Here is a 24,655-nt window from a genome sequence, read left to right on the forward strand (position 1 = left end):
AAAAAGTAACTATCCATGGTTGGGTGTAGTAACACACCCCTCTTCTCTTCGCAGCTGTGTACAGCTGATTGCACTATGCATGCCTAGCTTTGCAAGACTTGGAGCAAGCCCTGGCCTCCCAGAAGTACAAGAAATTAGGATGCTGTCCGCCACCTAGTGGCCACACATAACAGTGGACTTAATTATTGGAGTCTCAGTGGCTGGATCCACTAATTATTCACTGACAAAAATTGTTCTTAACACAGTGTCAAGGCTGCCCGATGGTATATTGTGCCCTTGCAGAATATCAAGTTCAACAAAACTCAAACTTCTGAAAATGAGGAACTAGAATTAAGGTACATGGCCTCTCCAACTCCTCTGCCTGCCTGGAGCTGACAATAGCCACGGAGAATTATCTGCATGCACTCCATATTCCTGGGGGAATTCTGCGTGAAGAAATTAAAAATTCTGCGCACAATATTTTCAAATTCTGCATATTTTATTTGTCAAAATAACACAATATAATGACACCAGTTTCAATTATTTTTGGTCATTTATTTCAAATACCTATCGGCTAGTCCGTCTGTAACAATACAGACAACAAAAAAGATTCAGGAAATGTTTTTTGACAAATAGATTCCTTACTATGCCTATTAATACAGTTTAATTCATTTAAACTACAATATAGAACCGTATTTCCCGTGCCCCTCAGAAGCAGTGCAAAGGCTTGGGGGAGTCAGGGGTAACAGAGGAGCTCAGGGAGAGGGAGGTAATTGCTGGGAAGGAGTCTGGGTGTGAACCTGGAGGGTTGTTGGGTATGGGTGGGAAAAGTATGGAACAGGTTTTTTTGGGGGGGGGGCAGGAAGGGATCATTAGGGAGTTTCTCCCATGCAGACCCTGGCTGACCCCTAGCCTCTCCCATTCAGTCAGGCACATCTGCCACTGTTCCGATGTGTCCCTGGACCCTGATGTGTCCTTGCACCCCCTGTCCACATGGACAACAGGATAGAAAGCCTTTTGATAGCTAGTCTGTCCACATATGCACAGTGTAATCCATTTGGTGTATGAGCTTTGGAATGTTAGGCACACTCCTAAATAGACAGCTAAACTTTCTTTAATACCATTTTCAACTTAAGTCCCCCAAAGGGGTAGTGAATTCCATGCACGAGGTGGGGGTAACTTTTGAGTGACTGAGACTCTTGTGCCAGGATAAGAGCCTGGATTTGATCCCCAGTTCGGGGCAAAAACACATTGCTAGAATCTGAACCTTAAGAAAAGGTTGTTTTTGGTTTTTTTGCTGGGGGTAGGGCTGAATCTCAGGAACCCCTGAGTAAAATGATGCCAAATCTGGGCCATTAACCTTATCATGTGACCCCTGAGGTGCACAGAGTTTCAAACCAATCCAAGTAACTGTGCAGATTTTAGAGCACTCAGACTCCGGCTTTAAATAGTTCTAAACCCAGTTGTGCTCCACTACAATACCCTGCACATTGCTGTAGTTGAGACTTCAGCCAGGACCCTGGAATCTGTGGGCAGCAATTCAACCAAAATCCAATGAGTTGAGTGATAGCTGGTGTGCTTTTAAACTTGTGTCAGCTGGAAGTCGCTCCCTGCATCTCTTACTGGCCTTTCACAAAGGGCATAGGAAAAGGAGCATAGGAGAGAATAAAAGAGGTAAGATATGGAAATTACTGGAACCTTCCGCTTCCTCTCTCAGTTTAGCCTCTCCGTCTTGTCTTGGGTTAGTCATTCCCCCTTTCCACATTTTCCTCCTTTCTTCTCTGCTCTGTCATCCACCCTCAATGGACAATCAAATAAAAATTCAAACAATCATCGGTTAAAACTTTGTATCTCATTAATTGGCACCCTTCTCGGCAGGCTTAGCAGACAGGCCGAAGGCTGAACTAGTGTAGACTGGCCCAAGCACCATATCTTGTCACATCCAGAGGTCGGTGTGTTGAGGCTGATTGGAAGAGGGCTATGGCCCATGCTATGCCTAGTCTTAGGATAAATAACACTTCTGTTTCCAGAGATGTCATTCTGGTATCATCCACTAGCACTACATTCACAAAAAGCAAATTGTCTGACAGCTTATTCTTCTTATATAAACAAATACAAGTGAGTCTTAAATGGAAAGTCAGAATGATTTATGTTTTAATATAGCTGTGTTTGTATCATTTAAAAACTCCCCAGCATCAGTATTGATCTCTGAAAAATCGTTTCCATGAATCTCATTTATAAAGAGGGGGTGGGAGAAAACAATCAGACCCAGTTTGTGGAATGTGATTGATTGAAACACTTTAGTATTTTCATTTCCCACTCCACCCTCCTTGCTCTCTCACCCTCCACACAAACAAATCACATACTCATTGTGTTAATAGGGAACAGACGGGAAGCTAGAAAAATTCAAATTAGAAATAAAACCTCAACTTTTTAAAAGGGAGGGTAATTAAGGATTAGAACAGCTTCTCAAGTGAAGTGACAAATTCATCATCACTTATAGCTTTTAAAGTGAGGTAGGATGTCTTTCTAAAAGATCTACTCTACTCCGAACATGAGTTATTGAACCCCAAAGTGTTCTCTTACATAGTAGGAAAGAATAATTCTGTAGGAATTACTGGTGAAAATCTATGGCCTGTGTCATGCCGAAGATCAGGCTCCATGATTATAATCCCTTCCGGCCTGAAAAATTGATGAATGGAAATTCACAGAAGAAACAGAACACATTAACAACTATTAGCAGAAAAGACCTTGAATGTTCTACACATGTTAGCCACATCACAGCTTGAATGAATATGATGTTGGCAGTTCCTGTCGTTGATTCTCCTTTCAGCAACTCCTTCCTTTCATAATTTTGCTGAACGTGATGTACAAGTAGTGTGAGATTTAAAACCTTTATCCTGACAACAAAGCTCCTGCAGGCATGCAGTTTAATGGGGTGGGGACTGGGCAACGAATGATTATAATAAGGAACACAAGCTGTGTTGGGCTCTGCGGAACAGATTGGCACAAGAGCAGTACTAAATGCAGAGCTCTACAGTCTGAAACCAAGAAAAAGCTAATTTTTATTTCTCTGTATTGCAATCGGATGCGTCTACTTTAATCAGAAAAACGCATCTTGTGTCCCTCCTGTTCTGTAACTAGGTTTATTATTTTCAAGTAGAAACTTATTTTTACATTCTGAGAAAAAACAACCTCAGCATAACTTTGTAGGTCAGTGACAAAAGTAAAGGAATCCTTTTATTTCTGAGACAACCCTTTGGGATTCCCTCTATTTCTCCCTCTTCTGACCCTCCTTCAGACTGAATAGAGGGGTGTTTAGGTATCTTTTGAAGCTAGTCAATATCACTTTGGGTATCCACCAGTAGGGGTCACTCCAACAATGCTCTCAAGGGATTATAACAATTTAAGTGCATAGTATACCAGCTACAGCCATGGCCTATGTTCTCACTAGATGTCCCATGCAAAACAGAGTTGGGTATGGTGGTAGTTGGAAGGAAGGGCATTGAGAAATCACATGGTGCTGCCAGACGTATGTAAGTGATTCAGTAGATGGCACCTTTCCCTCCACAGAATAGAAGTAATACCCCAACCAAGGGGTTAGGAAGTTCTGGTTTTCAGAAGAAATGTAAACCAACAACTTTTAGGCCATTAAGATCCAGTGGCAGGCTTTAGAGTCCAGGCCATATTTCAACTTGTATAATAACAGGCATTCTGTGTATATTTTGCCTGTGGTTTCAAGTCAATATGGTATACTTCATTTCCTGTCATAACCTGTCATGTAATGCTACTGTATGCTGTTAAACAGATGTCACATTGCATCCCATTGATGGGTGATATGTTGCCAACTTTCTACTCACACAAAACCGAGCTCCCTTGCCCTGCCCCTCCTCCAAGGCCCCGCCCATACACCAAACCTTCTCTGAGACCCCACCCCTCTCCCTTTGTCACTCGCTCTCCCCACCCTCACTCACACGCTTATTTTCACTGGGCTGGCTCAGGCAGCTGGGATGCAGGAGGGGGTGAGGGCTCAGGCTGGGGTGCAGGCTCCAAGGTGGGGCCAGAAATGAGGAGTTCAGAGTGCAGGAGGAGGTTCCAGGCTGAAACAGTGGGTTGGGATGCGAAAGGGGTGAGGTCTCTGGCTGGGGGTGCAGGCTCTGAGGCCAGGGATGAGGGGCTTGGGGTGCAGGAGGGGGCTCTGGGATGGGGGTTGGAGCCGAGGGGTTCAGAGTATGGGAGGGGACTCCAGGCTGAGGCAGGGGGTTTGGATATGGGAGGAGGTACAGACTCTGGGCTGGGGATGCAGGTTCTGCGGTGGGGCCAGAAATGAGGGGTTCAGGGTATGGGAGGGGACTCTGAGCTGGGGCAGGGGATTGGGGGGCAGAGGGGATGGGGGGTGAGGGATCCAGCTGGGGAAGGGCAGGCTCTTATGTGGGGCTGGGGATGAGGGATTTGGGGTGCAGGAGGGGACTCGGGGCTGAGGGGTTCGGAATGTGGGAGGCAGCTCTGGGCTGGGGCAGGGGTTGGGATGTGTGAGGGAGGGGATGGATTTCTTGTATCCGAACTGATTATTTTCATTACTAATCAGAAGCTAAATCTACTTTCTATCATCTGAGAGTCAATGAGCATACTGGATATAGAGAAGTGATGCCTCTTTTATGTTCCCTTGTGGTTTTCAAAATATTTAATATGATTCAAATATGGGTCAGCCATTCTAACAAACTGCAGACAAACAGTGCAGAGTAAATGAAAACTTTCATATTTTCATCCACTATGTGATGAGATATTATTCAGAAAACTGAGCGCAATTAAAATCTTCATGTAACACAAGAATACACAAGAATACAGCTGCAACTTTATCTTTGGTACACAACCAGGCCAACCTGAATGTTCCAGATGAGATGTTTCCTCTGTGATACTTATCAATTTGCTACAGTGTTTATAACAGTTCTCATCCTCCGTAAGGATTATGAGAACAGAAAATGAAATGGATGGGCCAAAATTCTGTAACCAAGAAGACTGCACCTTCTCTGATGAGCTACTTATACTGACATTGACTTCGTTTAAATATGAGGGTACTCATAATATTTCAGGAGGTGTTGCACCCTTTGCAAGCTTGCATTCTCCCAGTCCCAGTAGCCCAGCTTCTCACAGTCACATGTCCTCAGAGCTGCTATAAAAAGCTTGCTCCGTCTGTCTCATTCATTCTCAGGTCTGCTCTGAGGCCTAATCACCATTGACAAAGGTTTTAAAAAATGGATACCTAAATGTTGGTTCCTAAATCCACTCTGTAGCACCTAACTAAGTACCCTGATTTTCAAAATTAATGAGCATTCAGCAGCTCACATTGACTTTATTAGTGTTGAATCTGGTCCTATGATTCTATGATATTCTAAAATATTTCTAATCATGTTTTAGCAAGATGTTACAAAATAAGAACTGACCCACAAAAGAACAAGACTGTACACTCCTTTAAAAAAAAGTGGGGCGGTATAACAGCACCTATGTTGCGCTGGTGCCTTAAAATGTTTCAAGTTGTTGTCCTTTTTACAAAAACATTGAATAAGCACATTGCCTATTTCAGTAGCTCATCTCACTTCCAAGGACACTGTAGGTATTCAGCAGATTTTATTTGAGGTGTAACCGCAAACTAAATATGTAAACTGGTTGAAAAATCAGTGGGAAATTTTTTATGAAAATTGTCATGGATTTTTTTTTCTCTTTGTCAAAACTTGAAATCTCCAAGTGTTAGATAGACATTTGAAATGAATTAAACTGTAATTAATACCAGACACAGGATGAAAGTTGTGTCTTTGGGCCTCATAGAGAATATGAGGTATGGTGTAATGTTCACATTCTGATCTCTCCAGTTTAGTGAGCTGACTGATCATTCTTCATCCGGCAGTAGAATCAGAGCTCTAACTGTTCACAATAAAACTTGCCTGATCTCGTGTTTCATTATGAATTCTAAACCAGGGGCAGATATAACCTACTAATTCAATGGTGCATTATACTGTCAGAGTCAAGGGGGGGCACCAACCACCTGCAGCAGCACCCTCCACCCCAGGACCACAGTGAGGAAGGAAGGCCCCAGGAGGGAGGGGAGAACAAATCCTGCATTCCCCCTTTTTCCCCCCTAAGTTCTGCAGGCATCTTTCTCCCTAAGAAGCTCTGCATGAAGTCAAACGCTATGCCATTAACTATATAGAAGTGCTCAAGGGCCAACAATGGAATAATGCGTTAACAATATACAAGTGGTGGCTGTTATGAATCATTTTAGCTGTTTGATGCACTGCTGGAGGAGTCATTTTCCCTGCAAAAGTACAGAGTAAGGAGCTATAGAAAACGTATGCTCCCATTGTCAAGGGTTTGCCTTTTTTAAACCAAAATGTATCACCACGTCTTCTATTGGACTGAATGGGTTATGAAATGAATTATTTTACAGGCGTGCCATAGTGTGCTTTGAAATTACAAGAAAGTCGCTTTTGAGATTTTTTTTTCTGTTTCTCAATAGTTTTAATTGCAATAGCAAATTGCCTTCTGCCCCCCACTAAAGTTTCCTGCAGTTTCAACTAGTTTCAAGCTTCTTTATTTGCTGACCTTTCCTGCTGTGCAGGGTTATTGTAAGTGTAGTTACACTGGTAAAAAGGGCTGCTATTTTTGATCCCAGAAATTGAAGCATTGAGCCAGAGGGAGGAGGAATGACATGCTTGTGGATGCTAAGCCTCCAAAGGTTGTGTGTGTTGATACAGCTTCAGGGTATGTTGCAACTGCGGAATTGGAACCTTTTAAGGCTCCTCCCTCAAAAATAGAGGGGAAAACGGGAAAAGAATGGGGGTGGGGGAGGGGGAAGGAACACAACAGCAGGAAGTGACTGAGGAGAAGAATGGGAGGCTTAAAGTAGTTTTTAAAAATCCACACCATGTTGTAGTTTATTTGAAAAAGCTGAAAAGGGTTTAAAGGTACAACATCTTAATGTTTTAAATGTGTATTTACATATGTGCATGTCTCTTATTCATGTCATAGGTGCTGACTTTCTTTTTTTCTCCAGGGGTGCTCCACCCCACTGCACCCAGAGGCCCTGCCCCCACTCTGCCCATTCCCCAAAGGCCCCTCTCTCGCTCCACCTCTTCCTGCCTCTGCTCCGCCCCCTTCCTGAGGCCCCTGCCTGCCTGCCACTCGCTGCTTCCAGCCTCTCCCAAACCCCGCCCCGAGCTGCCAAACAGCTATTTCTTTTGGTTTTTTTACAGAGCAAATATTTGTAAGTGAGCCCTGTACATTTTGTATTGTGTTGTATTTACAATCAATATATTTGAAAATGTAAAAAACATCCAAAATATTTAAGTAAATGGTATTCTATTGTTTAATAACGTGATTAATTTTTTTAATCACTTGAAAGCTCTAGTATGTACATCTTATATCTTGGACATTTTGATTAGCAGCTACTCAGAGGTGACCTAGCAATTTGCTTTGTGAGGTCACACAGTCTCCTGTTGGCTGGTTGAGAAGGAATTTCATGGATTTGGAACCCTTTTTTGATCCAATCGTCCATACTTTTATCCAAACAATTTCCTAATTGAAGTGTTTGCACTTAAAAACCTTTTTCCATTTTGAGAGATTTGCAGTTCTTGTAGGGTTCTCTAGTTTAGGTATCAGGAATATCTCTAAAACCCAGAGTCTTTCCTTCAAAACAGAAGCAGCATTTTAAGTGTACCCATTGTAGTTAACTATTGCTTTCCATACTCTATCAGCAGACCCAGTGAAATATCCATAGTAAATCTCAGTGCAATCAGTGGTGGAAGACTTAGGTCTTAAGATGCCATCATACAAAGAGGCTAACCAGAAAATCTCAATGATAAATTAAAATAAAACTAAATGTGTCTCTACACAGAAAGTTTTATTCTCTTCTAATGTCTTTGATGAATGTTACCAAGCAAACTTTAACTTTGTTCCTGAAGTTGGAACAATCAATACACTATTGATGTGTGTTTAACCCAAAGCTATTATTGCAAGTCAGCCCAAATTAACTTTGCTGTGAGCTACTATTGCTTATTGCTCAAAAGGAAATAGTCCAAAATGAGGTTTTGTGAGAAATCTCATGAGGACACACTCAAGGAACACATGAAATCACTGGCAATTTGTATGATCACAGTCACTGCACAATGCCATCGCAATAATGAGGTTCTAACAGCCATGTTGGCTAGCTTTGATATTGATGACTCTGTGTCTCCTTGAATAGTTATCTCCTCCCCCTGCTGGTTAGCACTGAATTCTCTCTGGAGCATTTCTATACTCTGAAAGGACAGCAGTACTGCAAAATATAAATGTAAGAAAAGCCAATGGCTGGAAGGATCATGCTTCCTGCTACTTTGACATATCTTCTCTACAGTGTATTAAATCTACTACCAAATCAGCTGAGCTAACTCTTTGGAGAGAGAGAAAAAGGAAAGGAAAGATTGAGTATCTTGCTCTTTTATTTTTTTTTTGTTTAAGTGTGGGGATGGATTTTGATGGAGACTATGGTACTAAAAATTCCCATAGAGTTTCAGTAGGTCTTGTTGCCACTATCTGGCACTTATTCTTTTAATGCATTAGCTCTCTATTAATACAATAACATACATTTTGTTTTTTATGAAGCAATGTGAATTATTTATATGCAAGTAGCTGAAACTTTTATATGTGGTGGCAAGAACTTATTTTGCAAAGGCTTCGTTCCATACTGCTATAAGCCAGTCACTGGCCAATGTACATTAGTTAATTAAAATGATGTTGGCATAGACAGTTCATTTAGCTTGAAAGAAGATGACCCAACAAATGTAAGTAGCTAGCTATGTGTAAGTTTTGACATGGAGAGCATGAAGGTAACTACTATGTGGAGAAAATGTGGTTCCACAAACTTAAAGTCCAGTCCTGCAGCCCTTTATTCATGCAAAAATATGGCCAAATCCTGGCAGTGCATGGCAGTAAAGGGGCATAAGGTGCCCCTTGATCCCATATGTGCATTACCCATGTGACTGGTAGTAGTGTAACCGCCATGAGTAAATTAGGTTTGTTCACCACATGCATGGAAGGGCTGGGGAATGGGCGAAACCTTGGCTTTGCCTCCAACCAGCTGTCCAATATAGCTGCACAGAATATACACTGTCAGATATAGACTTAGTGTAGAGCAAGAGACAAAACAGTAGAGCCTTATGTGGATATGACATTTGTATCCACATCTGATCTGCAGATATAATGCGGATATCCGCAGTTTCGCAGAGCTCTACAAAACAGAATATAGATTGAGACTAAGGCACAGTTTGCTTTCTGGTCAGCACCTAGGGCAGCACAACATCAACACTCTGCTTCTTGCTCCTGGCAAAGTCATGATCTAGCCCATGAGTAGTGGCATCTCAGTTTACAGATGGGGAGACAGAGGTGACTTGCCCAGGATCACACAGGGAGTTGGTGGCAAAAGTAGGGAAGGAAGCTGCAATTCCCAATCCCAAGCCGCTAAATAAGTCTGCCTCTCCTATGCTTCCTTTTCTACCTGAGGTAGGAAAATGCAGCTAATCAGCAAACATACTCCCTATCTCTGCACAATTTGTACCAAATAAAGTCTCACAAGCTAACAAAAGCTAACAAAATAAAAATGAAGTGTGGGGGGGAAAAGGAAATGACTTGCTGTTGCTCAGTGTTTCATACATTGCTCAGAATCAATACTAAAGCTGGTTGAATCATTCATGGCAGATCTAGCCTCTTTTCTAATAGTAAGATTTTCCTGATCCAAACTTGATTTCTGTGAATGTTTTCATTATTGTCTTCTATTCAGCCTATTGGGTTTTTGAATAATTGAATTCTTCAGTTCAGCTATTCACTGATTGTTATTTGTGGCATCTGACTCATCACCTCAGCCACATGGACTAAAACTAGAAAATAATGAACAACACAGAATGCAGGTGTGCTATGAATTTTCAGATATGTAAACTTAGGAGCTGAAATTTGTAAAACTCTAGGCATTCGCCAACATTTTCATGAATAGCCACAAGTTATCCAAATACTCGTGAGTAACCAATTTTATGACTCTAAATAATGGGGAGCCAAATTTGGCTTTTTATTGAGAAATCAGTTTTATTTTTCTTTATTCATTTCTAAATTATTGTATTTTTAAGATGTTTGAATCAAATAATCAAGAATAATTTCCAGATGTCACAATTGTCCATAATGTCTTACAGCCTGCAGACTATTTCCTCATAGACCATATCTGAAAGGTCTGTGATAATACTGTGTGCATGTGCATGCATCTAATCCTATCATTTTAGTAACACAACCAAGGAATTTATAACACCTTATGGCCTGATTTTTTTTAAATGTCTGAGCACACGTAGCTCCTAATAATAATTAATAGCAATATCAAGCTCTAATATAATGATTATCAGTAAATCTCGACACACTTTGCAAAGGAGAACAGTACCATTGTCCCCATTTTATAGTTGGGGAAACTGAGGCACAGAACATGTGGATCCACAGTCCTTCTAAAAATCATTCCAGAATTCTATACTGTATTAAAGCTGCTACAATCTTCATTTCCCTATGTGAGCTGTTTGCGTGCTTTTGGCATTACTCCATGGAACTAGACTGTCAGTTTCACTTTTTGCACTTTGGGCCCTAGCATGCTGCATTGTTGCAGTATTAAATGCTGCACAGAAACATCTAGTTGTTTTTCAAAGATCTGTTCTCATTGAAGCCTGAGGGGAAAGCCCTTTTAATATCATGGTTTCTTTTAAAACCTTTTCAGTATCATGCCACTATATAATTCTATATACCATTTCTCATACACGCTGCATACATGAGTAACTCTATTAGAAAATTGAAATGAAGGTAGAGGGGGAAAGTAAAAGCTTTAGGCAAAGGAGAAAATCTGAGATTTGAAAATTGATGAAGTAGAAGAACTAGAGAGAGGCTGCTCCACACAGTGGGAGCTGAGGAGGGCCAACAGTGGCAAGACTGCATAAAGAGGGGAATAGGAAAGAGGGGGATGGGTGGGTGGATGGAGCACGGCTGTCCTGGACACTGAAAAGGAGGGTAGTTTCAAACTGGATTCGGAAACAACTGAGAAGCCAGCTGAGCTGTTTGAGTTTGGGTTACATGACCTGTATGGGGATATGGCTACACAATATTCCGTAAGGAATAATTTCTGGAGAATTGAGACAACCCCTATGGTTGGGTTTAAACTATCAGGCAGTGTTCCCTTTAAAACTCAGCCTCAAAAAACAGAGTGAAAACTTCATCCTTGGGTCCACCAGCATTGGTAGAAACCTTTCTCTTCTTCATCTCTTAGCATGCCTGGCTCTCCTTTACCCTGAGGCCCTTCACACCCTACTGGCACTGTAAAAGGGCCCTGAAGTTGGCGTAAACTAGATGAACTGTCACATTAAGGCCAATTTATATTTCCAGAGCAGTGTAAAGGGGCCTCAGAGTAAATGAGAATCAGGCCCACTATATATAGCAAAGCCCTTAAACTTAATTTAAACATAGTCACCAGGTCTGTGTTTCCTGCCATGTCAATGAGATGCTAGAGGTAACGTACATTATGACTGTCACTCTTGGCTTGTGATGCCAGGAGCAGTTCTTCATAAAAATGAGGTGAAATCTATTATAGTCAAAGACAGTTGTGCACAGTTTTATAGCCAAATGAAGGCGATATGCAGCAGCAACTGGTTTGCTGCCCCCTAGGGTTTGTAGAACAAATTTCATTAGGGGAGTCCAAACAGCTGCAAGGGAAAGACTTTAGAAGATAACCTGCATTTTCATCTGCAGACACAGAAGGGGACTGAGGAACATTTTGAAAAGTGCCCTTAATTAATAAGCCCCTCAGCAGGAAAGGGCATTACAATTCCTGCCATAACATTTTGATTTAAAGCTACCACTGTGTCTTGCCTTGTCTCACCTGTGGGGCCTGATCTGGCAGGGGTGCCAAGAGCAAGCCTAATGCCACCCAACACTGGGCGTGGGGGTAGGGATAGCAGTAGATGAGCCTCCCGTATCTCTAACCCACTGGTTAGGGCACTTATCTGGTATGTGAGACACCCTGGTTCAATTCTCCCCTCGGCCTGATGAGGTGAAGAAAGGATTTGATGAGGGGTTTCCCCACCTCTTGAGTGAGTGCTTGTAGTCGCTGGGCTATGGGATATTCTGTTGTGAGGCTCTCTTGATGTCACTACTTGTTGAAGCTTTTTATAAATAATTACATCTGTCTTGGTCCAGAGAGAGTGAGAGGATAACTGTAAACCCAGTGGTTAAAGTCACTTTGTGGATCTGACCCTTAGTGCATGAAAGAAGAAGGATAGTCCAGTGGTTGGAGTTCTAGCCTCAGACTTGGGTTTAATTCCCTGCTCTACCGCAGACCCCCTGTGTGACCTGGGGCAAGTCACTTAGTCTCTCTGTGCCTCAATTTCCCATCTGTAAAATGAGGATAGTAGCACTTCCCTATGTGCTGAGGGTGCTAAAGATAAATGCATTGCAGATCGTGAGGTGCTCAGATTCTACCAGAAAGGAGGTTAAATAAGTACCCAGCATAGACTGTGGAATTCTGTAAAAGTAACAGAGCTGCTTTCTCATGTCTTCGCACTAGATTTTGTGTTTGTTTCAGTTGATGGGCTTGGACAGCGTGGTAATTGGAAACCAGAAAATATAAAGGTTAAAGTGACAGCACTTCCAGCTCCTTGGGTTTATTTGTCATGTCATTCTAGCCTAGAAGCCCATTTAGGCTTTGGGGTGACAATCTCCTCTCCAATTTGATACCACATGACTAGACAGAACAGTTTAGTGAATGACCTTGGAGAAGCATCGTTCTTCACTCCTGTGTTGACAGTTTAAACAAAGTTTGAAAGCTACTGAAGTGCAGCTTAATCACTGATCTCCAAGAATGAAAAGAATCTCAAAAGGGAAAAACCTTTTAAGACAACTTCATGAACCTTTTATCATGAAGACTGGAGTCCTCAAAATATATTGTCCCCTCTAATCTTTTAACTTTGTCTCCATGGACGGCCTGTCATTACTTCGCACCTTAATTTTTCTTTTCCAACAAAGAGTGGTTCCCAGCAGCTAACAATATTTTGTTTCCTGAGGGGTGAGCATCAGAAAACTTGAATTTTCCTCCCCCTATATACCTACTCAAACATCTTTGGACTGGAAGCCTTTTAAAATCAGGCTCACATGCTATTTCTAGTATTTTGCGGGGGTGAGGGGGCGCGGAAGGGGGTTGTTTTTGTTTTGTTTTTTTTCCCCCTGGCTGAGCAAAAAATCAGATTTTTGCAAACCCATCCCAGTCATTTGGGTTCAGACATAGAGATTAAGGGTCCAATCCTGAAAGTGACTTGACCATCTGCAACGTCCATTGACTTAGCCCTTCAAAGGAAGTGGTGGGAGTTCTTTGGCTAAACTGGTAACATGGTGCAAAGATTGAAATGTTAACTATTTCAGTTTCCAATGGAAAAAATCTGGATGCTCTCCAAAGTGGGAGAAAACGCCTCCATTCATTTGACCTGGTCCAGTGTGAAAACAGTCCAGTGTGAAACCAGAGAGCAAATCAATGCTGCCACTCTGCACTAGCCCTGCAACCCATACCAGGCACTGAGCTCCTTGGCAAATGCTTGCTTGTCCAGTAGTCTAATCAATGCAGGCTCATTTGCCCAGCCTATAGATCGTCAATGGCCATTATTTTTCCAGGATCATCCTGATTTTGATGGGGCCCGAATGCCCTGAAAGAGCTGTGATACGGTTTTTGGGCAGCCTTGCACAGTGCAGCACATCACTGCAATGGAAGAGTGAGGAAGCTAGGATGCCATGTCACTGCGCTGTGATATAACACATCACAATGTTGTGTTTGCAACTTCCTGGCATTGCAAAAATGCATTAACGTGTTGTAAACGTTTATTCTGTAGGATACTTCAAAAGTGTTGCATTGAACCATCCCAAAATGTTCTCTTTGGTAGTATTGCACTTCTGATAGGTAGCTCTTCCATATTTTAACACAGAGAGTCAGTATCCCAGTAGTAAATACAAGGGTAAAAGATAAGACATGATTGATGTGGAGAGCAGTTATTTCATTAGCCACGTTTCCTGGTTGATACTAAAGAGCATACTTCTCTGGCATTTGTGTCAGGGAATGGGTGCTTCATTGACATTAACATGTTGTCATCACTGCAGCTGAACTTTTTCTATTTAATTACTGGGATGGAAAAGGTCTTATTCTTTCTGGTGTACTTCAGGCAGATGAATACAATGTTGATTTAGAAGAGAAAGGATAATCATTCTACTGAGGGCATGCAAATAGGTAAATGCAATCAGTGTATTAATAAACAGGTGGCTCCAAAATTAATCTGAAGATCAAACTGAAGCACACCAAGAACTGAACACATAATGAGATGTTAAACCTCATGAGAGACTAGAGTTGTTTTAATGAAAATCTCCCCCTTCTCTTTCCTTACTTCAGGGCAAAAAAGATTTTTTTTCTCTCTGCAGTTCTCTTGTACCTGTCCAGTACTTTGTATGTCAGATCCTCATCTAGTGTAAATCAGTCCTTTCTGTGCACAGATACTAGAGCAACTCCACTAAAATCAGCAGAGTTGCTCCAGAATTACACTGGTGTAACTAAGGGTCATACGGTAGTCTAAAACCTGCAGTGATGTCAATGAAAGTACTACAGGCAGAATAAATGCAGCATATGGCATTCAGAAATCCACTGGACAGACCAGAAAGGAGAATTTTGGCCCAGTACACACTGTTAGGTTCAGGAGTATTGTGATTGGACACTGTCCAAAATGGTTATAATTTATTGGTATAATTTTGTTCATGAGTAAATCTGGAGAGGTAAAGTAAGCTAATATTTCATTCAAGAAACAAAGGAACGGGCAATGCTGCTTGCTATTTTGATCCCCCTTTTAGCCACAAAGGTTGGATTTATGTCCCACCAATAAATCTTGTGCTGAAAGCTTTTATTGCAGTTTTCTGTTGACTCTCTGGGATGAGCAGGGTTTCCTTTTTACCCATTAAGGACAATTCCATATACACATGTACACAGCATAACAAATTATTTGCGGAAATAATGAAGATAGCTGTTTATAGACTATTAGAATGTATAAAGGTCTGTTAATTGCTTTTCCAAATACCATGCTGAAGGGAAGCTTCTCAGTGACAAAACATTTCTGGACTTTTGTGTTCGTTGGTAGAGTTGAGTTTTCATTTTGGAATAACTGATTTTAAATGCTTGGTTTTTAAAGTGAGTTTATGGAAATAGATTGGGGCAGAGGTGTATTTTTAAATACACAAAGAGGAATTGAGTGTCTGATTCCCATGTGTCCCTTTGGAAATCTTCTTCTTAATATTTACTCCAGGCTATTCAATGATTAATCCGAGCACCTGAATGGTGAAGATCTGGAAAGCTGTTAGCTTTAGGGGAGAAAATCTTGTTTCTAATTTATACCTGAGGCTGTTACAAATGGTAGCTGACTGATTTGCCTTAAAGGCCATAGACCTTATTTCAGAATTCTCTATTACACACTGAAGGACTGGTGTGTGTGTGTGTGTGAGTGTGAGTGAGAGAGAGAGATCCAGTGAGGTACTGAGGGCCTCAGATCGCATTGCAACTTGCTACATTAAGGCTAAACATATTATCCATAATGAATGAGCCACCCATTGTCCAATGTCTATTCACAAAAACTCAGTATTCTAGGAAATAGCACAAGTGAATATTTATGAATCATCTGTTTTACACAGGTATCCCATTTTTGAACTAGCATGAGCATGGCTGGCTTTTGAATTTTCATGAAAGATGAGGGAGGAACACTGGACAGTTCTGCTGATTGGTATTGGGATGAGGCCTTCTTCACTTTTAGGTCAGTGACTCAAATCCACCTTAAGTTATTGATACTTACAGGGGTGAAATCCTGTAAATCAATAGGACTTTTGTCACTAACTTCAGTGGGCCCAGGACTCTACCTCTTTGCTTTGGGATAAAAAAATCATACAATCCATTATTTATTGGGTGGAGAAGGACACACATTCTTTGCCCTTCTCTGCCTTCACTAGCCAACCATGAATCTGAGTCTAACTTTACATTAGCAGCAAAATGTGGCTGCAAATGTTAGTGATTTGGTTTGCCTTTCAAGTACTGCTCTATTGACAGTGGCACACGTCCCAGATGTTGTCCCAGCCCTGCCACTCACTGGAATTCCACACAGACGTATAGGTCCTCACTAGCAGATTCCATGCAGGATCTGGGTTGATATTAGTAACCTGTGTTCTCTCCTGGGTAATGCTTAATCAGCTGATCCTGAAGTATTGACTATTTTCTCTGTCTAGCTTATGAATACATATTAAAAACTATAGTAATTCACTGAGTTAAGTGTCTGATGGGGGGGAATGTTCTATCACACCTTGCATGATGTGGGACAGATAGCAGGGTCTCTTTGAAAATGCCCCATGCCAGTGCAGTCAATGAAAAATCATTGATTTTTCCATTTTGGGGTTATTTGCATTTCTTAGTTATAGGTGACTGTATATTGTATGGCTTAGTGGTTTTTATATGGATTTGGCTATAATCTTGCAGACACATAAATATCATATATGCACAAAATAGTGTGTGTGTTGCAGTATAATTATATTGCATAATGGGCAACCAAGAGTGGCAAACAGTGACATAGAAACATACGGGCCTGAATGAGACAGGACCTATTCCTAAGTGACGTGAGTCATTATTAGTAAGTGGAGGTGATCCTCTAGTCCCACTCTCCAGCACTGTTTAGGGGACTTAGATATCAGATGGCCATTGAAGCTTGGGTGTTCTGGGGTGATTGGCATACTGACCGGTGTCTAGAGTAGTGTCCTTTGTGGCAGATAAAATACAGGACTTGGTTTTAGTTAAGATATAATATGGATTCTTTATTGAGGCTGCTGGACACAGGTATACCTTGTTGTTCTCTTAGCAGAATCTGGCCAATTTACACAATGGGAGAAGCTTGCATGCACAACTGCTTCCCGTGCTGTAATTGCTCTGTGGATAAGCAGAGCACTGAGTCTGCCAAGTGGTCAGTCTGGCACTTCTCACAAGTGGTACGTTCATTCCAGACTTTAAATAGGGAGATGTAATTACAGGTTGCACTCTGTTGGGAGCAGCATGTTGTTGCTCTTTGTATGTTTTCCCATGCAGTCCATCTGAGCCCAAGCACCCAATTTCTTTTCATTACAAGGCAGTGTGAGAAATTCTTATTTGGCTGCATTGCAGAAGTTTTACCATACAGCAGAGCAGTTAGTAGGAACTGTTTTCTCCACCATCAGCACCTCTAAGATAAGTTGCAAGATTGGTTTGCTGGTCTATTAACTTTATGGGGCCTTCTAAACAGCCTGACACAGGCCCACCAACATGGCTACAGAAAGGGATACAGCCTACATCAGCAACCAAATCTGCAGTACTACAAATCCCAGAAGCCTTTTTGTGAGTCATTAATTCTTTTTATAGTGCTAATGCCAAGCTAAGTCCTGGCTTTTGGTGGAGATGGGGACTCATGCTTCTCCCAGTGATCGCCACCTAAGAGAAGCAGGGTAAGGAGCACCAGCAGCACTGGTAAATGGCCAGACAGGAGTGCCAAGAAGTGGCACTGTGATCAGTATGATGGAAAGGAAAAGGGAAGAGGTCCATTGAGATCACACAATATTCCCAGAAGGTATAAATTGAGAAGGGGATGTAACGATATTATGGGAAGCCAAGTGCCCTCTGATGTATATAGTCTTTCAAAAATGTTACTTGTCACAGGGAAACAGATCCTAGTTGAACAGCAGAGTTGTTTCTATGAAAATTCTTGTAACTAGTGTCTAGATACTAAGGTGGATAGGTGCATTAGAAACTCAAAGATAATGTATTGGTGGTCTAGGAGTTCTTCCTAGCAGTTTTCCCAGTGGTCTGTCTTGAAAATCCCACTGAAGTCTCCTGCATCCAGGTATTTTTAGGAACTATATGAAATAACTTTTTTTTTTAAAAGCCTCTTTTGCACAAGGAAAAAAAAAAGACATTCTCTCCTGGCTTGCTGAATTCAGGTGTTAACAGTGATCCAGGGCTTCATTTATCATTTTTGTTTGAAAATGCAACAGTTGAAATCAGGTGTGGAGCTAGAACTAGGTTTAAATAGGAAGAGTAGGATATTTTGGGCTGAGGACTGGTTCTTAATTCGAGGATCTGTCTTCTCCTTTGTCAAACTTGAGTTATTGATATTCAAGACACATAGGGGCTTTTTCAATCTATTTTCTGGGGATGGAGGTGTTTTATGATCAAGATCAAATGAGATGATCTGTTCAAAAAAGAAGAAAAATCACATTTTTTTTCTATTTTTTTTTCTTTAAAAAAAATCTTAATGTAAACCAGCTCTATAGCTGGCTCAAAAGTGAGGAAATGATTCTTGTGAAAATGTTGTCAATTTTGTCAATCCTTCCTTTTAAAAAAAAAATTAAATTTGTATAGCTAAAGCAATTGGAGGCTCTGGGTGGTGGATTATAGAAGGAAACTAATTGTGTTCATTGTGCTATCTTGTATGAATGAATAAATTTTGTAAATGCCCTTATATCAAAGATAAGAGGCCCATTAAATATATTAATGAAATATATATTTGAAACATAGTAACTTGGATAAAGAATGTAGAGATCTAGAATGATTTCCCATTCCCTCAGCAATCCTTCACCTTGTGGCTCAAGAGAGCTTCTCATTGAGTCAAGCAATAATGCAAAAATATAGAGCAAAATGCCAAATTAATTGTACACCTTGTGTCTCCAAACCTTGCAATTTCCACAACATGCAGGGTACAATTTAATTATGGATCGTTATACAGGGACTGCTGTCAAGGAGACTGCTCATCTCTGCATGAAGCATTTCAAATTAAAAAAAAGAAAAAAAATCTGTGAGTGAGTGGAAAAAGTGCACTCGATTCCTGCAAAGCATCTCAAATGCCAATTAAAAAGATTAAATGAAATGAAATTTTGAGCTATTATTCCAGAAATCACATCCACAAATTACCGGTATAAAGCACTATTCCCACCGGAAAGCTAGCAAAAGTTGTATGTCTAATGTATGAACATTAAGACATTTGTGCCTTGTGAGGCAACTGTAATATAGGAAACATAATGTAGCCTTTGAGGAGAAGATTATGTTGGTTAAAAACACGCACTAATTAAAAAAAATTATTGAATGCAGGAGAAAGGTGTTGGACTGACAATCTTGGCAACTGAAGGCCAATGTTTATCCACTGAACAAATACAGCATTAGTATTGGCCATCCTCATACTGCTGTGTCCTGACCTGAGGAGGAGCATGTCTGTGAAGGAGTCAAACATCTGGCCCCTCTGCTGGCATTGTTAGAGCAAATGTGAGTCAGGGTTAGTTATGGTTGTGGTGGTAGCCACATAACTCCACATTGCAGAAACATGAATTCATTTTCTATAGACTGCTGTGTGTGGTGGTGTTATCCATGTGATAAATTGCTGAAACACGTGATAAACTTCATTTATCGTCACCTTTTAGTGCCTCATCTGCATTCTTCTCACTAAACCCATCTTCACTGGGGCACATTTGAATACGTTAAGTCAGCGATTAGCTCCAGATAGCCACCTTTTAAAAGAATCAACCTCCTTTCCCCTCTAAATATGGAATTCCTCCTCAAATTATCCACTCACGTCCCCTTCAAAAAAAGAAATGTCCAGGACAAGCAATATTCAGGTCTTCAACTGTGACACATTAAAGCTCTGCTATCTCATATCCTAGCAGGAATGGAAATAAAAGCCTTATGTCACTTCTGGAAAGGAAAGATTCTCATCTTCTCAATGGGATGCAGTATACCATGGATTTTTTTTTTCAATTTACAGTACCAGTGAGCATTATAGTATCTAAACATAGCATTTGCTTCTAACCCCAGAAGGTCCCTGAGATATCTGACTTTGAATTTGTGACATTTTTATGTATAGAAACTATATTGTATTTTAGATCATTTTTAGAGGTTTGAAAATGTGTTGGTTGACTCAGAGTCCAGCATCTCTGGTGTAAATTGGTGCACTATTGACTTTAATAGAGTACACTAATTTACACCAGCTAAGGATCTGGTCCTGTAGTTACTAATACAGCTGGATTTTCAGGTAGAGAGGTCCCAATTACATTCGTTTCTTAAAAAAGCACTCTAAATTAGTTTTCCTGCAAAATATGTGGTATGTATCATATGTGCTGGTGGAGTACAATGGTTTGTCAGCACTCATCAGTATGACTTGCATCCTTTAGTTATATTGTCACCAGTGCTGAGTATTGTGGCTATAACAAACTCATGCCAATGAAACCCGCGTGCACACATACTCTGTTTAAAATTAAATAGGTTTTATACATCTACTGTTATTTCCAGGAATTTTTTATAACACTGAATTGGCATGCTGATGTATACTGTGATTTAGTGATGTTTGGGTATTAAGTGTTAGTTGAACAAACGAAAGAGGAGACATTTGTATTGTGTTGGAGGTACCTTTTCAGGAATGGGCATATCAAGAATGCTGAAATTATCATGACACAGAAGTCTTATGTGAAATCTAAGATCTTGCTTCACACGTAGGGGAAATTTAGAGTACAGTACTTCATCAGCAATAGATGACAGTTCCTAATAGGGATGGCTGTTTAAACATTCAGAATTAGCCAGCTGAATTAAGTTATTGTACATATATCTTTTATAACCCATCTTTATAGATTGGAAGCTGTTCAGGTTATGTCTTCCATTCTCTGGGAGTAAGCCATGTAAATTTATGGCTTTATATAAATGATTGATAGTGCTCTCATATATTGCGTAAATAAAACATACAATAAATTTGATATTGCTCAATATCAATTTGTTGAAAACACATACATCCTAACAAAGCTCTCAGAATGATTTCAAACAAGATTACCACATTAAATATTTGAATTTATGTAAACATATCATTACTTTTTGCATTATTTGTCTATTCAGCCTGAAGAGTGGATTAGATGTGTGGGGTTCTATTTACTTATTACATCAGTGAGAAATCTGAAAATATGTGGCAGAATACTAACCTCTGAGCAGGGTTTATAACCAGCCATACATTTAATACTTGATTTCAAATTAGGCTGGAAAGAATCCTTTTTTACAGTAAAAGGTAGAGTAATTGCAAAATTCTCAAGATACAGTGGGTCAGATCCTCAGGTGGTGTGAACCAACTCCACGTATGCACACACATATTCTCATTGATGTAGTTCTAAGTACAGATGGAGGGCTGTATAGTGTATACTCTATTATGGAACTTATCTAAGACATCAAACCTGCCAGGGTGTGTGTCGTTGTTTGGATGACTAAGTACATAATCAGAAGCAGCATCTGTTCTGTAGGAAAAGCAAATTTGGTTCATTTTGGCGTTTTTCCTTTTTTTACATATATGAATATTAAACAGGTGTGTGCAGTAATTTTTTCATTCTTGTGACTCTTTACATACTAGTTTCTACACTTCTAAAAAAAATAATAATGGGCCAACCCCTCTGCTGGTGTGAATCAGCAGGGTTCTGGCCTGATATTATTTAACATAGAAGTTAATTTCACAGGTATGCTAGTTTAAATGTCGGGATCAAATTCTGGCCTCCTTCTACAGGTCATGGCTTGGTAGTAAGGAAAATGATGGATGCATTTTACCGTAACTATTCCCTGACCTGAAGGCTTCACATATTCTTGGCAAGCCTTCCTAGACAGATAAATGTGTGATGCTCCAGGATCCCAGTAATGCTCCTTTTGTGGTCTTTATTGTGAGTCTTTTTGGCTGATGCTGGTGCCCTACCCGAGTTTGGTCAAGGAATTGCACTGAAAATCTACATTTTTGCTCTTTCCTCCATGTAATTGGCTAACCAGGAAACAATTGAGGGCAGAGCTATGGTTTTTATATTGTCTCACGAACTCAATGGTACCATAATTATATTCTCAGACATCGTGCTAATAGGTGCAATAGAAAAAGGGGCCAGATCCTCAGCTTGGTTTCAGTGGAGCTGTGCTAATTCATATCAATATTTGGTTTGTACACCCTGATTAACATTGTACACCCACCTGGCACTGGTTTAAATGACCACACAAGGTGCTGGACAACAGAGAATCTGGCCCAATATGTTAGCAGATTAAAGAAGAAATGATTGGAAATGTAGGGGATAAATAGGTAGAGAGAGAGAATTATTTAAGTATCTACAGAGCAGTCTAAATTTACTCATTACATTTTACATTATAGAGAGAGAGAACAGTGCAGATTCAATGCAACTTCTGAATATTAGTATGAGGACTATTTATCCACAAAATTGTTTTGTAACAATACAGTCTGCAGGAATCAGCATTACATATTTAGGACCATATACAGTAATTACTCATCGTCTTAAGATAAATTGAATCAAATATGTAATTATGGCTCACAAGCGTGAAACGGTACAAAATAAAAATGGTGGTGGACACTGCCTCCTGTAATCCTGGATACAGAGATATTGTGGCTTCCTGGCCTAGAATGTCAAGCTGGGAGGAATTGGCTTGCCCTAATTTACCTGTCTGTGGGAATGTTTGCCTCATATTTCTTCTATCACTGGTGTAGGTTTCCCTCATGCACAGTTTAAGGCCGTCAGATTCAGTTTGGGCTGAGTCTCAGGGGTGGGAGATGAGGATCTTTGGTCCAATAGGCCCCTATCTTCTGGAGCTCAATAGGAGAGACATCAGCCATAGCCCCATCATGCTTTTTACCTGCATAACTGACATGGGTCATTTACAAAAGAACCTTCCTCACCCCCACCCTCTCATGCACTAGGACACTGAAGCAATCTCAGTGCAAGCCTCAACACCCTTTCCCTGGAGCTACAGAAAATTAGAAGTGGATAATGATGCATCCTTTCACTACAGTGTCACAAATGTTTCATTATAACATTTATACTCAGGTCTGTATCAATATTTCTGCCTCTGATTCATAATTGAAGTAGTGATATTCATATACTCATTAATGGTGCAATTTTTCTTGCCATGTTTCATTAGAAGCCTTATTACCTACACAATTATTTTTGCTCCTCTTCAACTTTTTCAGTTTAATCATGCATGTTTGACTTGATTTGCTCCCCATCTCTATTCCGTGAACTGCATTTCATGATGATGAAACTTTGCTTTGTCAATGTGAGAGTGTCCTTGCCAATCAGCGTGTCAGCAGCATTCATTCTTGATGACATCCTGAAATGAGACTGAAGAGAGGGAGAGAGAAGGTGTTTCTTTTTTCTTTAAGCAGGCTGAAAAGCTAATAATTAGTGGCACCTGCATTAAGTTATTCTTAAATAACATTTCTTTTTAGGAGCTTAGATTCCTGGCACCGAGAAGAGGGAAATCTATTCATTCTCAACCTTGTGGCTGGATTTTAATAGAAAAGACAAGTTATTTGTTCATACCAAGCATCTGCAAGCCCTTAAAAAAACAAACAGCCCCTAGATGTGATATATATTTTTTTGTTTTTACACAATTCATTAAGCGCCTATGGTGAGTTCTATACAATAAATGCTTTTTTATTTCTAGGCGAGCCAGTTTTCTGTCTTTTTTCCTGTTTTATGATTTGATACTTTTCAGAGAGTGGCAAACTCTTTGCCAACAATGGGATAATTGTGTGGAATTGAAAATTAATCTGTCACACCATTGCATTGTTGTACTTGAACCCTGAGCCACAGGTACAACACAGTGTGTATTTATTCACTTTTTCCATAGTCATTCATTGTTCAGAATATAGTTGTGCATTGCCTGGATAATCCTGGATTACAGGTTTGTTGGGGCGTGAGCATGAACCCCCTTTCCCCAACTCTTTCAGGTTTCATCCTACATTGACAGCGTAGCATCTCATGAAAACCATGTTAGAAGTAATCATTCATCTTGATAACTGGCTAATAAGGAAGATATGCAGATCTGTGGCTAATTACCTATTGTAATGCTTTTTGCTCACTGGTAAGCATAAGCTTGTTTGGTTCTTATATAACTCAGTGAGATATCTGTGGTGATATATTAGTGCTTTTCAAATATTAACTAATCCTGATAGGCAGGAAGGGAATGGACAGCTTAGTGAATAATTTGCAACTAATAATTTATCTGATGAATGTAACCTCTTTCAACTCATTGAATATCCATAAACAGAATGTGGAGTCCCCTAAGTTAGGCAAGGGTTTGTATATATGCTGCATAACAGCAGAATTAGTCGCAAGAGGCATTGACAGACACACCGCTCCTTCTTGCTTAGAGTGACCAGATGTCCCGATTTTATAGGGAGAGTCCTGACTTGGGGTCTTTTTCTTATATAGGCTCCTATTACCCCCCACTCCCATCCCGATTTTTCCCACTTGCTGTCTGGTCACCCAATCCTTGCTCTGGGGGTACAAACAGTGTTACTTATACCCAGGGGCGGCTCTACAAATTTGGCCGCCCCAAGCAATCATGCCCGGGAGGCGCCCCCGAGCCGCGGGAGCAGCGGACCTGCCGCGGGCATTACTGCGGAGGGTCCGCTGGTCGGGCGGCTCAGCTGGACCTCCCGCAGCTGCGGGCGGTTCGCTGGTCCGGCGGCTCCGGTTGAGCTGCCGCAGTCATGCCTGCGGGAGGTCCAGCTGAGCCGCGGGACCAGCG

The sequence above is a fragment of the Mauremys reevesii genome, linkage group 1 (genome assembly GCF_016161935.1).
Source record: "Mauremys reevesii isolate NIE-2019 linkage group 1, ASM1616193v1, whole genome shotgun sequence".
Taxonomy (NCBI): Eukaryota; Metazoa; Chordata; order Testudines; family Geoemydidae; genus Mauremys; species Mauremys reevesii.